The 13,857-nt window shown below is 35.6% G+C and overlaps 1 long non-coding RNA gene across 5 annotated transcripts in view; it reads right to left on the bottom strand.

Moving 5' to 3' along the window:
- The window catches only part of LOC107498156, a 207,878-nt gene that overhangs the window by 95,125 nt on the left and 98,896 nt on the right, over positions 1 to 13,857 (bottom strand). For all 5 annotated transcript variants that reach the window (XR_001593960.2, XR_001593959.2, XR_001593956.2 and 2 more), the window contains one exon: positions 12,185 to 12,231. This is a non-coding gene — a long non-coding RNA (uncharacterized LOC107498156). The remainder of the gene's footprint in view (positions 1 to 12,184; positions 12,232 to 13,857) is intronic.

The raw sequence follows: 13,857 nt of genomic DNA on the forward strand, positions 1-13,857 counted from the left end.
CTAAAAAATAAAAATGGGTATCACAGAGAGCTGGAAACAGTCTTTAACTCCACAGAAGCCAATTTTAGAAGAAACAGAAAGAAAACCAAGAGGAAGGAAGAAAGGAAGGAAAGGAAGGATAGGAAGGGGAGGAGGAAAGGAATTAAGGGAAGGAAGGGAAAGGAAGAAAAGAGAAGGGAAGGGAAGGGAAAGGAAGGGAAGAAGGGAGGGGGAAGGGGGGAGGGAGGGAGGGAAGGAGGAAGGAAGGAAGGACGGAAGGAAACTGTTGCCCATTTATTTTGTATACAAGAAACTCTGTATCTTCTATTAGTAAAAAGGCCTATATCTCATTTCTTCCTTTAATAGCTAATTTGAATCTCAGAAGATGTCCTAAATCCTGAAATGTTAGCCCAGAGAAGGGCATCTTATAGCTGTCTAGCTCATGCCACCAACAGCCATAATGGGGGTGAAGAGAGCGAGCAGATTTTCCAGCACATAAATTATATAAGCCATTTGTCTTTCCTCTTTTCCCCACTAACTCCAACTAAACAACACCAAAAAGACATCTTTTTTGGAAGCAGGTAGGATAAGAGCTTCGAAAACCAACTAGAAACAGTAGCAACCAGTATGTTATGCAGAAAAAGATTATGGTAAGAAAACAAAATTACAATCGTTTAAGGAATTTTGCCCTACATTGGGAACAAAAATGACTGTATAATCTCAGGTTCCTTCCCAGTTCTGATTCACTTTTATGTTCCCCAGAACAAACTTACTGGGAAGTTATATTTTTTATATATTAATAAAATCAGAAACACTTTATAATGTCATACAAGTTATTTATATCACAGTTCTATGCCACTGTCAGTGAATTTTGTATATGCAGATTTCCAGTCTTTCCTCTATGGCCATCGGAATTTCTAATGGTATTGGAGACTGCTTGAGTATCACTAATGACATGCATTTGATACATTACTGGTTGCCAACATCCATAAGTTTTTGCAAAATGTCCCGCTGACTGGTAGTGAAAAGCTAATAGAAAAATCACTCTTCGATAATAAAACATCAATGCTTGACTTTCTGGCTTATTAAAGTTGTTTTTTTGTTTTGTTTTGTTTTGTTTTCACATTAGAGATGACAAATGGGGACTTACCATGATGTCTCCCAAAGAGACAGACATACTTGTAATTATCCTTTAACAATTTTTTGATAATGGTAACTTAAATTAGGAGGCCTTTACACATACTTAGCTTGTTGATGCTTTTGGCAGCTCTTCCATGTTTTTGTATTCGCATTCCTCCTAATTTATGGTCAAGAAAGCCTTTTGGTTCTCTGAATAGGGGAGTTTTGTGACATTATTTCCTTCAATTAATTTATTGATCCCCTGCTATATGTCAGTTACTGTACACAGAGTAAGTACATGAAACAGACTCATGCCTAGCCATCAATACTTACAGTCTAGTGAGGAGTGAGGAATGGCATACGAACAATTAAAAAGCAGTATCATCCTAAACAACCAAATACTGTGACAAAAATTTTTAAAGAATATAATATGATCAACTGCTTAGGAGGCTGAGGGAATTCTTCCCAGAAGAGGTGCTATTTGAGCTGAATATTGAAATAAAAGTAAGAGTCAATTGGGAAGATGAGGGGAGAAGACATTCCAAAATATCCTGCTGTGTGTAAAAACAAGACATATTACAGAACATGATCTTCTTGGAGTTCAGTAAGTAATTTAGCGAAGCTAAACACTCAATATGTAGGGCATGTCAGGAAGAAATAAATATAGCCAATGGCAGATACTGATGGGCCTTATGAGGCATGCTGAGAAATTTAAATGTTACCTTATAGGTAAAAGGGAGCTCTTCATTAAAGAGTTTGAAGCAAGTTGGTGATAAGCTCAAATAGATGTATGTTGTCAGTGTTACCTCATTTCACTGAGGCAGAAACAACTATGACAAAAACCAGTTACTCTGTGGCATGAGAAATGTTACTGAGGTACAAAGGAGTATTTGCTGATAGTAACATTTGCTACATACTGGGATGAGTTCTTGAGAGAGGTTAAAAAAATCACCTCCAGAGGTCTTTAAGAATACACTAAATTATAATTTGTCTGAGATGCTTCAGACAGATTACCCATTAGGGGTAAGAGGATGGACTCCAAGTCACTTCCAGATTATGCAGTTCCATTGTTAATATTATAGTGAATAGAGCTCTGCATTAGCAATTTGGACTTGATCCTCTGGTTGCAGATTGATTACAAGATTACAGAAACAGAATGTTCACAGGAGAAATATGCATAGAATGAACACCATATGCATGGGAAGCAATCAATCTATTAAAGATAAAGCAATCTGATTTATGGGAAGTGAATTGTCCCCTTTCTCACAGATTCATGATCTATCCTTGCTGTACTTTTCTTCTTAGGGCTATCAGAACACTAGAGTAGGTACCAACAGGGATGGGAAGACACAATAATGACCTATAATGGAAATAAAAGAATTCATCCCAGATTAACTCAATATGTCGGGGTGACTGGTGTCATCAATTCAGAAAAATTAGTTAAAACTAGCTATTGTTGAAGGTGCCCTCTGAGATTATTAGTAATGCCCAGAAATTTCACAGGTTTAGAGTTTCGAAAGTTAGTTACTTTAGCAGCTCTAACCAAGAATACTGACTTTACAAATGAGGCTGAGAAAATTATAATAATTTGCCCAGTCTATATAACTAGTTACTCAGTGGCACAACCTGGATTTAACCATCCTCCAAAACTCTCCCTCAGCAATATTTTATCTCAGTCTTCGTTCTCATAAATCTTTCCAAAGTAAGGGAACAACAGTTTGGAGAAGCAATCTAAATAAAATAATACTAAATGAAATGGTACCTAAAGGTGAGAACTTAGTTTCATTTCAGAGTTGTGAATAATGTCAAGTAGATGTCAATTTGCAAATACCTACTCTTGATAAACAACGGACTTCAAACTGAGAAAAGTCTCCCAAAACACTGATGAGATAACATTAAGGGGAGGCTAAAAATAATAATAAATTAACCGTAACAGTGAGATCTCATGTAGTTCCATGTGACTTATTACCAAAATAAAATAACCCTGAACTGATAGTTTCATTCAACTATGTATAACAAGTGAATTTTACTGAAACTAAAATACCACTGATTATAAAATTCACTGTTACCTTATGTCCTACTAAGAAAGAAAAGACACTGCCAATTAAACGGCAATATGCTGTTGATTTTAAGATATGCCATGATTCTAGGGTTGCTAAGTGGAGAAAAAAATTCTGCATTTAAAAACATATAAAGTATAGTGGTTAAATATATTAAATTTGGATTTAATAATAACGGGGGGGGGCATATCAACTTCACGTATCACAATAATCTGTTATAAAATGGATTTTAGATGTACAGAGGACCTCCTACACAGTAATGAAGATGTCACCGTACAGGGTCTTAGATTTATGACAGAAGCATCATCTTTAGAAGTAGGAGGCAAAGGACTTTGTTATAAGAAATCATATACAAGGGGATAACGGTAGAAAAGAGAAAAAGGTTTTACTAAAGCAAAATATTTTAGGAATCATGGAATATGGAGTGGTGCTATAACCTGTAGAAGCCAAAAACTGGAAGGGGAACCAAGCAGTAGATTGTCCACGCCTAGAAGAAACAGGTGAACAAGGCATATGGGAGTTATTGAGTCCAAACACCCACCTAATATACAGAAGCGAAAACAAGATTTGTACTAATCTAGCCTGTTAGCAGGGACTCTTTGATATAATAAATCCTAGAAGTAGTATTTTTCTGTCAAAAGGTCGAAATATTTTAAAATGTGATGAATACTATCAAATTGCCTTCCAAAATGTAATAGTTTATAAGGATAAAAATATAGGAAAATTCTTATTTTCCTATAACTCCGCCAACTCTGGATATTATCAGTTATTAAGTGATTCGATTATAAATATATGAAACATAAAAAATTATATCTCGTTTTAATTCAATTTCAACATTATTAGCAAGGTTTAGAATATTCTAATTTGTTTGTTGGTCATCTGCATTTACTCTTCTAAATCAACAGTTCATAGGTTTTGTATAGTTTCCTATTGGGTTATTGTCTTCATTGATTTGTAAAAACTCTTTACATATCATTGATATGTTGCTGTCATTTATTCTTTCATGTTAATTGCTGCGTTTTTTACCACAGCAAAGTTTTACATTTTTATATGGTAACATATATTTATCTTTTTCTTCATGAATTTAGAGGCCTGTGTCGTATTTAAAAGCCTTAGTTACCTGAAGATAATAAAGTGTTGCCTTTAGTATTTTAATTGTTCTACTTATTATGTTTACATCTTTAATTCATTAAAATTATATTTGATACAAGGTAGATAATTTTTATTTCCAAAGAGAAATCCAATTGTTCTAACATATTTTATAAAATACATTCTTGCTCCCTAGGTTCCAAATGCAATCTTTTTATCATATCTTAACAGACTCTCTTTACTGTTTTTCATTTATTTGTCTATTATGTGCCAATGCCACTATGTTTTAATTATATTATTATAGAATTTCTTAATATCTAGTAAGGTAAGTCTCTCTATAATAAAATCACTCAAAAAAATTTTTTGAGTAATCTTGCACATATTGATTTTCAGATAATCCAAAAAATAAATAAATAAAAAATAAAAGTGGCAAGTCACCTTCCACTGACTTCCCCCTAAAACCGCATTAGGGTTATGGTGGGAGTTTCAGAAGACTGATACACAAACTTGAGAAAGATGATATTTTTCTACTACATTTATTCAGTCCTATATCTCTTTCGGCAAAATGCCATTGCTGACTTCATGAAGACATATTTCTTGTTACGTTTAGTCTGAGACTTTTCAAAGTAGTTACTATCCTTAATGAGATTTAAAAAGTTAATGTCAACTATTTATTGCTGATATAACTAAACTATATATATTCATCTTGCTTCCAAACACCTTGTGAACTCTGTTATTACTCTTAATACTATTTCGTTTAGATCTATTTGATCTTCCAGGTATACAGTCATGCTTTTCACTCATCATCATCATCATCATCATCATCATGTCTTTTCTATTACAAATGCCATTATTTGGATTATCTTATTGCAGTAATTAGAATCTTAAAAAAATACTTAAAAAATAGCACCTATATTTTGCCCCCCACAAATTTTATGAGAATACATTTGGTATTTAATGAGATACCAAATGTATTTTATGTCTAATACTGTTTTTCAAAATTGTCCATCTCTTCCTATTTGTTTTTGAGGCTTCCACTAAGAATAGATGTAAAGTTGATACATTTGCTAATGCCATACTATCCTTGGATAAATCCCATTTGATTTCATTCTTTTGTTAAAATAATTTAAAGCATCTTTGCACCCCTGGAATAAATCTCACTTGAGAAAGAGGTATTTCCTTATATAGTTTTAAATGTACCATTTAAGATATCTGCACCTTTAGTCATAAAATAGACAAACGGGAGATCTGATCAAGATTGCAGAGTAGGTAAAGGGTGTTCTCGCTTCCTCTAACAATCATATTAAAATTACAACTAAACTACCGAACAGCCATCATTGGGAGTTGCCTGAAGTCTAGCTGAACAGAAGTCCTACAACTGGGAACACAAAGAAGAGGCCACCTTGAGACTAGATGTGGGGAGAGTTATGCAACAGGCTGGTCCCACACCCACATGTGGCGGTTGAGAACTGGGAGAAATATCTCAGTTGTGGCAGTCCCCCAGAGGAGCAAGGGCCCCTAGCCCCACACTGGGCTCCCCCGCTCACGGTTCCAGTGCTAATAAGAGAAGTCCCCATAATTTCTGGCTGTGACAACTAGTGAAGATTGTGGCTGAGATGGAAGACTTAGAAAGTCACAGACATTTCTCATAAGGGGCCCACGCATGGACTTACTCAGTGACAAACTCACTGGCTATGAGCTCCAGCTCTGGGCACCAGTTTAAAAGGAGCCAGGGTAATATGGGGACGAACTGAGTTGTCTGGCTTCAGGACAAAGGTTTGAGAAACAGCCTTCTCCCAGATAGAAGTGCTAGCAAAAGGCATTGTTCTTTTGTTGAGCCCTTCCCTGCCTGGTTTGAAGATCCTTGTGGGCATCATATCTGAATCTCCATCATAGTAGCTGACACTGGTTGTCCCACCCAGGTGGGTTGCTCTACCCCTTCCAACTTGTGGGCCCACCAAGCCGCTGCTAGTGGATTTTCTGTACTAACAGCCTGTCTTAGTTCATACTGCAGACTTTCCTAAGATCTCTCAAAAGTTCACAAAACCTAAACAAGCAGCCTTAATGTGCCCTGTACCTCTTGCTGAGCGGCCCCAAGTCCAACACTAGCAACAGTAAGCCTCAGTTTGCAGCTTGGCCTCTCGAGGCATTTCCAACCCCTGTGTGGGTAGCAGTCATCTGCACATTGCCTAGTGGCTCATGCCAGGTGGCCCTAGGCAGGAAACAGGCTATAGCTGAACTTGGCCTATAGCAAGTCTCCTCCCAGGAGGCCTTTATAACTGGTGGCTGGCTTCGGTCTGAGCTGGAGCACCACTAGGGTCATATCTGAGGATAACACACCCAAAAGGCAGGCAGGTCAGACCCTGCACAACAGCTCCTCCAATGGTCATGGCCAGTCATCACAACCAATCAGCCCAAGAGTCAATCCCTCCCACTGATGACCAAACAGCAATTAAGGCTCAACCACAATGTGAGGGCACACACAACCCACACAAGGGACATACCTGCAGTACCAGCTCAAGTGACCAAGGAAGACTGTGCCACTGGGACCCAAGCATACTATTGCATAAGGCCACTATTGCATAAGACCCAAAGACATAGCAGACCTACCTAATATGTAAAACGAACACAGGGAGGCAGCCAAAATGAGAAGATCAAGAAATGTGTACCAAATGAAAAAAAAAAGAAAAAAGAAAAAAGAAAAACAGAACAAAGCTCTAAAAAAGAACTCAATGAAAGGGAGACAAGCAATCTACCAGGTACGAAATGTAAAACATTTGTTGTAAGGATGCTCAGTGAACTTGGGGAAGAGTAGATGAACTCAGTGAGAATTTCAACAAAGAAACAGAAAACATAAAAGTGGAGATAGAAAACATAAAAAGGAACCAGTCATAAATGAAAAATACAATAAGTGAAATGAAGACTATCTTATGCGGAATTAACAATTGATTAGATAAAGCAGAGGATCTAATCAGTAATTTAGAAGATAACGTAGCAAAAACACCCTGTCAGAACAGCAACAAGAAAAGAGAATCCAAAAGTATGAGTATAGTTTAAGAGCCCTCTGGGACAAAATCGAGCATACCAACATTTGCATCAAAGGAATACCAGAAGGAGAAGACAGAGAGCAAGGAACTAAAAACTTATTTTAAGAGATAATGACTAAAAACGTCCCTAACCAGAAGGAAATAGACATAAAAGCCCATGAAGCGGAGAGTCCCAAACAAGATGAACCCAAACAGGCCCACACCAAGACACATCGTAATTAAAATGTCAAAAGAAAAGCAGTCAGTTACCTACAAGGGAGCTTCCATAAGACTGTCGTATGATTCTTTAACAGAATCTGTGCAGGCCAGAAAAGATTGACAGGAAATATTCAAAGTGATGAAAAGCAAAAAAACTACAATGAAGATTACTCTACCCACCAAAGCTATCATTTAGAATCGAAGGACAGATAAAGAGCCTCTCAGGTAAGAAAAAGCTAAAAGAGTTAATCATCACCAAGCCATTACTATAAGAAATGTTAGAAGGACTTCTTTCAGAAGAAAAAAGAAAAAAAAGTAAAAAATATGAATAATAAAATGATAGTAACTACTCATCTATCAACAATTACTAAATGCAAATGGTTAAATGCTCCAATCAAAAGATATGGTGGCTAAACAGATAAGAAAACAAGGCTCTTAAATATGTTGCCTACAAGAGACTCACTTCAGATTGAAAGACACACACAGATTGAAAGCAAAGGGATAAAAAAAGATGTTTCATGAAAATGAAAACAAACTAAAAGCTGGACTAGCAATACTTAAACCAAACAAAACAGACTTTAAAACAAAGGTTATATAACTAGAGACAAAGAAAGACCCAGTTATGTCACTTCCGGGTATTCATCTGGAGAAACCCAAAACACTACTTTGAAGGGACATGTGAATCCATATATTCACTGTAGCATTATTTACAGGAGCCAAGATATGGAGGCAACCTGGGTGTCCATCCATGAATGAATGAATAAGGAAGAGGTGTTGGTCTATATAAACAATGGGTTATTACTCAGCCATAAAAAAGAACGAAATCTTGCCATCTTTAACAACATGGATGGATCTAGAGGGTATTGTGCTGAGTGGAGTAAGTCAGATAGAGAAAGACAAATGTCTTATGTGGAATCTAGAGAACAGGATAAACAAACAAACAACAGCAACAAGCTCATAAATACAGAGAGCATTCTGATGGTTGTCAGACTGGAGGGGGGTGAGATTGGGTGAAGGGGGAGGGGATTAAGAGGTACAAATTGATAGTTACAAAAAAATCATGGGGATGTAGAGTATAACATGTAGAATATAGTCAATAGTATTATAATAACTATGTACGTTAGCAGATGGGTACTGGATTTATGAGGGTGATCCCTTTGTAAGTTATACAAATGTCTAATCATTGTATTGTACACCGGAAACTAACATAATATTGTATGTCAACTATAGTTGAAAAATAAAAACATAAAATTTTTTTTTAAAAGATTGATTGGTTACCCTTTTTGAGCTCAAAAGTTTCCCATTCTATCTGAACTGTGGGAATCATTCAGTGAATAACCACCCATTCTTTGCCCCTTTATTCAGTTTCACTTCACGTGTGCTCAGCAAAGCCTTAAGGGAGCCCCACATAGGTTTTGGAGCTTTTCTTTCTCTGTAAGTCCTTCATTTCTGGAACTCTGCTGCAACCTCTGGTTGTTTCCACCTCCCCAAACTCCAGTCTCTATCTCCACAACTCAGTAAGGCTTTGTGTCAGTTTCTTCTCCCTGTGCCTATGTCTGAAAATTGCCTCCAAGCATTAAGCCAAGAAGATCTTAGGGCTTACCTCATCTGTTCCCTTCTCTCTGGGATCATGGTGTGCACTGCCTTTTGTCCAATATCTAAAAATATGTGTTCCAGATATTCCGTCCAGTTTTACTGCATGCAGTCGTTTAAATCTGGTCATTGTTACTTCTCCAAGGATGAAAGCAGAATTCCTGATGCCTTTTTGATGACGGATATTTAAAACTCTTTTTAATTTCTTCAGTACTTAATCCTTTGTTCAGTTTTTGTTTTTCTCATGTTCCCTTGAAGCAATTTGTGTAATTTTAATTTTCTTACAAAATGATCCAATTAATCTAGATTCTCGAACTTAAATAATTATTCTCTTCTATTGATAGCACTACCAGATTTAGCAAATAACAATATAAAATAGTTAAACTTAGATTTCAGATACAATGAATCATAATTTTTGCATAAGTTTGGCCTATATTCGAGACATACTTCCAGTATAAGTATGTCTCATATACTAGAAGAGTATTTGTTGTTTACCTGAAATTCAAATTTAATTGAGTGTACAGTATTTTATCTGATGAGTCTATCCATTAAGCATTTTTGTTAAAAAAAAATTTTTTTGTTGTTTTATTAATTAAATCCAGTGTTTTTTTTAGGTTTTGGGGGTAGGTTTTATAAAATATAGCAATGTCTGACTTACATTTGTTAATTTATTACTCTCATGCTTTCAATTATAATGGTTTATTTTGTCATTCTTTTTCTAGTTCAGTGTTTGATTTATTTGTGTTGAAATAATAAAAAAGTTTGAAGTCATGAATTTTGCTCTGAATGCAGCTCTATTCACACCATAGAGATTTCTCAGTGAAGGAGGCTCATTTGCATTAATTGCTAAAGCATTTGTAATCTCAGTTTTTTATTTCCTCTTGATTCAAGAGCTATTTATAAAAGTATTTTTTTTTCAAATTCTGTTTTTTTATTATTTTATTCGACCACTGAAATATAATATTTTGGTTTTATAGTCAGAATGTGTCCCAAAAGTGTTCTAGTTTGGGGAAAAAAATGTTAAAGGTTTTTGCAGACCAATACATAATTAAATTTTATACATACTTCATAAGTATATTGAAAATATATGTATATATTTCCTAATTATTAATTTTGAATAATGAAATATAACAAAGTTAGTTAATCATATTTAAAGCCACCAAATTTGTACTTGTTTTTGGCCCAGTTCACCTTAAACAAGATTGTAACGAATAGAAACCACACTGAACTTTTTATTGCTCGAGACCTGCAAATGCAACAAGCTTTTCTATCCATGATTTATGAAGCCTTTTAAAATATGGTTGACTTTCTATGAAAAAAAATGTCCTTTTACAGAAATGTATTAGATAATGTATCATTGAAAGTCAATTAGCCCCTTGTTCAGAAGATAAAGTAAGAGCCAAAAATGAGAATTGAGATTACGTAGACAAAGTACCTTAAACAATTCACCAAAACCAAACTTACTCATTCTTCCACATACAAAGCATGATAGCCACTGTTTTCATCAACGAATTGCTTAAAGAGATATAGAGAAGGTTTAGAAAGATTTTTGTAAGACTTCAAGTTAGCCTCTAGAGTAAAAGCCTAGAAAGGCAAAATCAGAATTTTACCCTTTCCTAACAAGTTGGGGAGGGGCGGGGACAACAATAAAAAAAACTAGAGGGTAGATTTGACTAACGATAACTAGTCAATTGCAAAATGAGGAGTTAGAGCCATGTGTGTATGTAATTATAAAACCTTCCAAATGGAGTTGTTTCCAGTTTTCAGGTGTATCGAGCATATATTTTTGTGAAATAAATAGACTGGAATTTCAAAATACAGAGTTGTTTTCAGTTTTCTGAGCTTTTCAATGGACTGCATCTGTCTTTGGCAATACTTCCTGAAATAACTGCGCTATGGACTCATACTACAATTGTAAAAACACAAGGCGGCAGGGACCCTCTGCCATGCATTGATGCAGTTGTGCTCTCTTAATGTTTCCAAATTTCTTAAGAAAACCAAACCTCCCATGTGTCACTAGCCTTCATCTATTTGACAATGTGAGGTTTCAGGTGTCTTTCACTGAATTACCAAAAGCTAAAAAATTGGACTTCCTAAGTTCAAATTCTAGTTCTGATGCTTCTTGGATAAATGATGTAATCTCTCTCCCTAAGGCTTGTGTTCCTCAATTTTAAAATAGAGATGACGACGACAATACCTCTCTCCAAGAATCATATGGGATGATTCTTACAAAGCATTCACCACAAGCCTGACACTCAACATTAGTACATACTGTTAGATAGTATTTTGTAAGCATTATATCTTGACTTAGCAAAATCCATAAATAGAAATGGTTTTTACATGATTTCTTTAAAGGAAATCTTTTCAGGAGGAATCCATCCACGGCTTTTCATTACTGAATAACCCAAATCAAGTACAAAGAAGATCAATGGTGCCATGTTCTAGAAAACTTATGTAAGGGCTTCACCTTTGAAGCACTGACCAAGTCAACTCAATCTCAAGTGTATAGTACAAAGAACTTTCCCTAATAAGACTGCTCACCAAAAATCTCCCTCCAGCTGACCCAAGAAAGATGGCATTGTGTAACTCACCTTGCACTGAAAAAGTTCTGCGACTGGACTGTAAATTTCATGAAAGCCAAGAGCCTGTCTTTTTTTATGCTTTATCAATGCCTGGTTCATATTAATGTGCGATATATTTTTAATGGCAATATAACTGACAACATTATATTAGTTGCAGGTATACAACATGATTCAAAATTTGTATATATTGTGAAATGATCACCAAAGTCAGTCTAGTTAACATCTATTACCATGTTTTTAAGCACATTATTATGTAGGATATTAATAGTGAAACTACAGAAAGTACATTTTTTAATTTTTCAAATTTATAAAGAAATAAAAATTTACTATCATCCTGCCAAAGTGAGCCTAGCAGTCACAAAGGAAAACATCAAGTCTGATTTTCAGAAATCATAATGAGCTTAAAACGGAAGCAACTACGCCAGGAGAGGCAGAGTAGCATAATGAAAAGCCCAAAAGTTGAAAGTCAGAACACAGGAGTTTTGGACCCAGTTTAGCTGCTGGACGAGTCACTTACCCTCCATAAGCCTCAGTTTCCCGGTTCTGAAGCGGCAGTTGCTGTGCCTATATCACAAAAAAGTTCAAATGAGACAAAGGATTATAAGGCTTTGAAACCTAGAAAGTAATGCACAATACAAATGAGTGTTTAAAAATGTAAAGCCTAAGAACTACTACATTCATTACACCAAGCACATAAGGAATAAGATGAGTCATAATGGAAAACTGCAAGAAATATAAACGTTCAGTAAACAATTTTCTTAAGAGAAAAAAATTCAAGTGTGTCTGTATAGCTGATGTTCATTGTTTGATATTCGAAAAGAACATCTCATCATATATGCTGTACTCACTGCTGGAAAAAACCATTTTTTGTATACTTTTTCCTCCTCATTTTTGTACAAAATTAAACTTATTGTCTTTATTTATAGAACAAGAAATAGTTCCACTGCTTACATTGTTCCTATCCTATCTTATCAACAGAGTCCAGAAAAACGTATGAAATATGCTGATGGAAGAATTTAAGAATCTCAGAAAACACATCTTCTACTATTCCATGTACAAATGTAAAAGATTGCAGAAGTAAAGAGAAAGGAAAAGAGGATACACATATAGCACACAAATTCCTTCTAGCATGTATGTCTCTGACGAAGCAACTAGAAGAGAATATTAGTAAATTTTCACAGTCGTTTAAACTACTGAGATAGCCAGTGACACAACAGCTTTGTAAACTGCCTTCTTTCACTGGTTTGTTTAATGGAATATACTCTACAGTGATCCCGTTACTTAGAAAATTTTCGGTTTAATGGGTAACCCATTGAGAAAATAAGCTATGGACGATGTGAGTAAATGTTTAGATCAGAGTATAGAATCTCTTGATCATGAATGTCTAAATGTTTTTTTACTTATATATATACATGTACAAACATTGCTGTTAAGAAAACACAAGATCCGCTATTTGTGCTTTGTAAAATAATGCTCCCGGGGAAAGGGGGTTGGGAGGGGGTGTATTTTCTTTGCAAAGAGTAAAAATTTTATGTATCATTTCCTTTTGGCTAGTATCAATTGTAGCAAACTTTCTTAATTCTGTTTCTTTTAAAACTCCAAATGTTGTTTCATTATCTTTTCTGGATGTATCATCTTCTCTACTGTAACATTTCCATCAGCACACAAACATTTTGTTGTTTTTCCTATTAAAAAAATAAAAGTGCACAGACCTTGTGAGCCCTTCCAGCTATTACCTCATTTCTCTGCCTCTCTTTATACCAACTTATTCCAATACAGATTTGATCCTCACCGTTCCACTGAAACCACACTCACGGATGCCATGGAGGATCTCCAGCTCTCCAAACACTGAGTTCAATTTTCAGTCTCATTTTACTCAACTGGTCAATCAGCATCTGACACAGCTGCTCACTCCCCCTCCTTTTAGAAATGTTTTCTTCACTTCACTTCCCATTTGATGGGCCACTATACTTTAGTTTTCTTTTCTGATGTTTCCTCTTCCTCCCATTATATGTACAACTGCCTACTCAACATTTCCACTTCGATGTTTAACAGGTATCTCAACCTGACATTTTCAGAAGAAAACTCTGATCCACCCTGCCGCTCCAGAACTCCTTTACCTTCAGTTTTTACCCATGTTAGTAAGTCAGAGTCCCAGTCGCCCATGCGCCCAGGCTGAAAACATCAAAG

This window comes from Rousettus aegyptiacus, unplaced genomic scaffold (genome assembly GCF_014176215.1).
Source record: "Rousettus aegyptiacus isolate mRouAeg1 unplaced genomic scaffold, mRouAeg1.p scaffold_m13_p_8, whole genome shotgun sequence".
In the NCBI taxonomy this organism is placed as follows: Eukaryota; Metazoa; Chordata; class Mammalia; order Chiroptera; family Pteropodidae; genus Rousettus; species Rousettus aegyptiacus.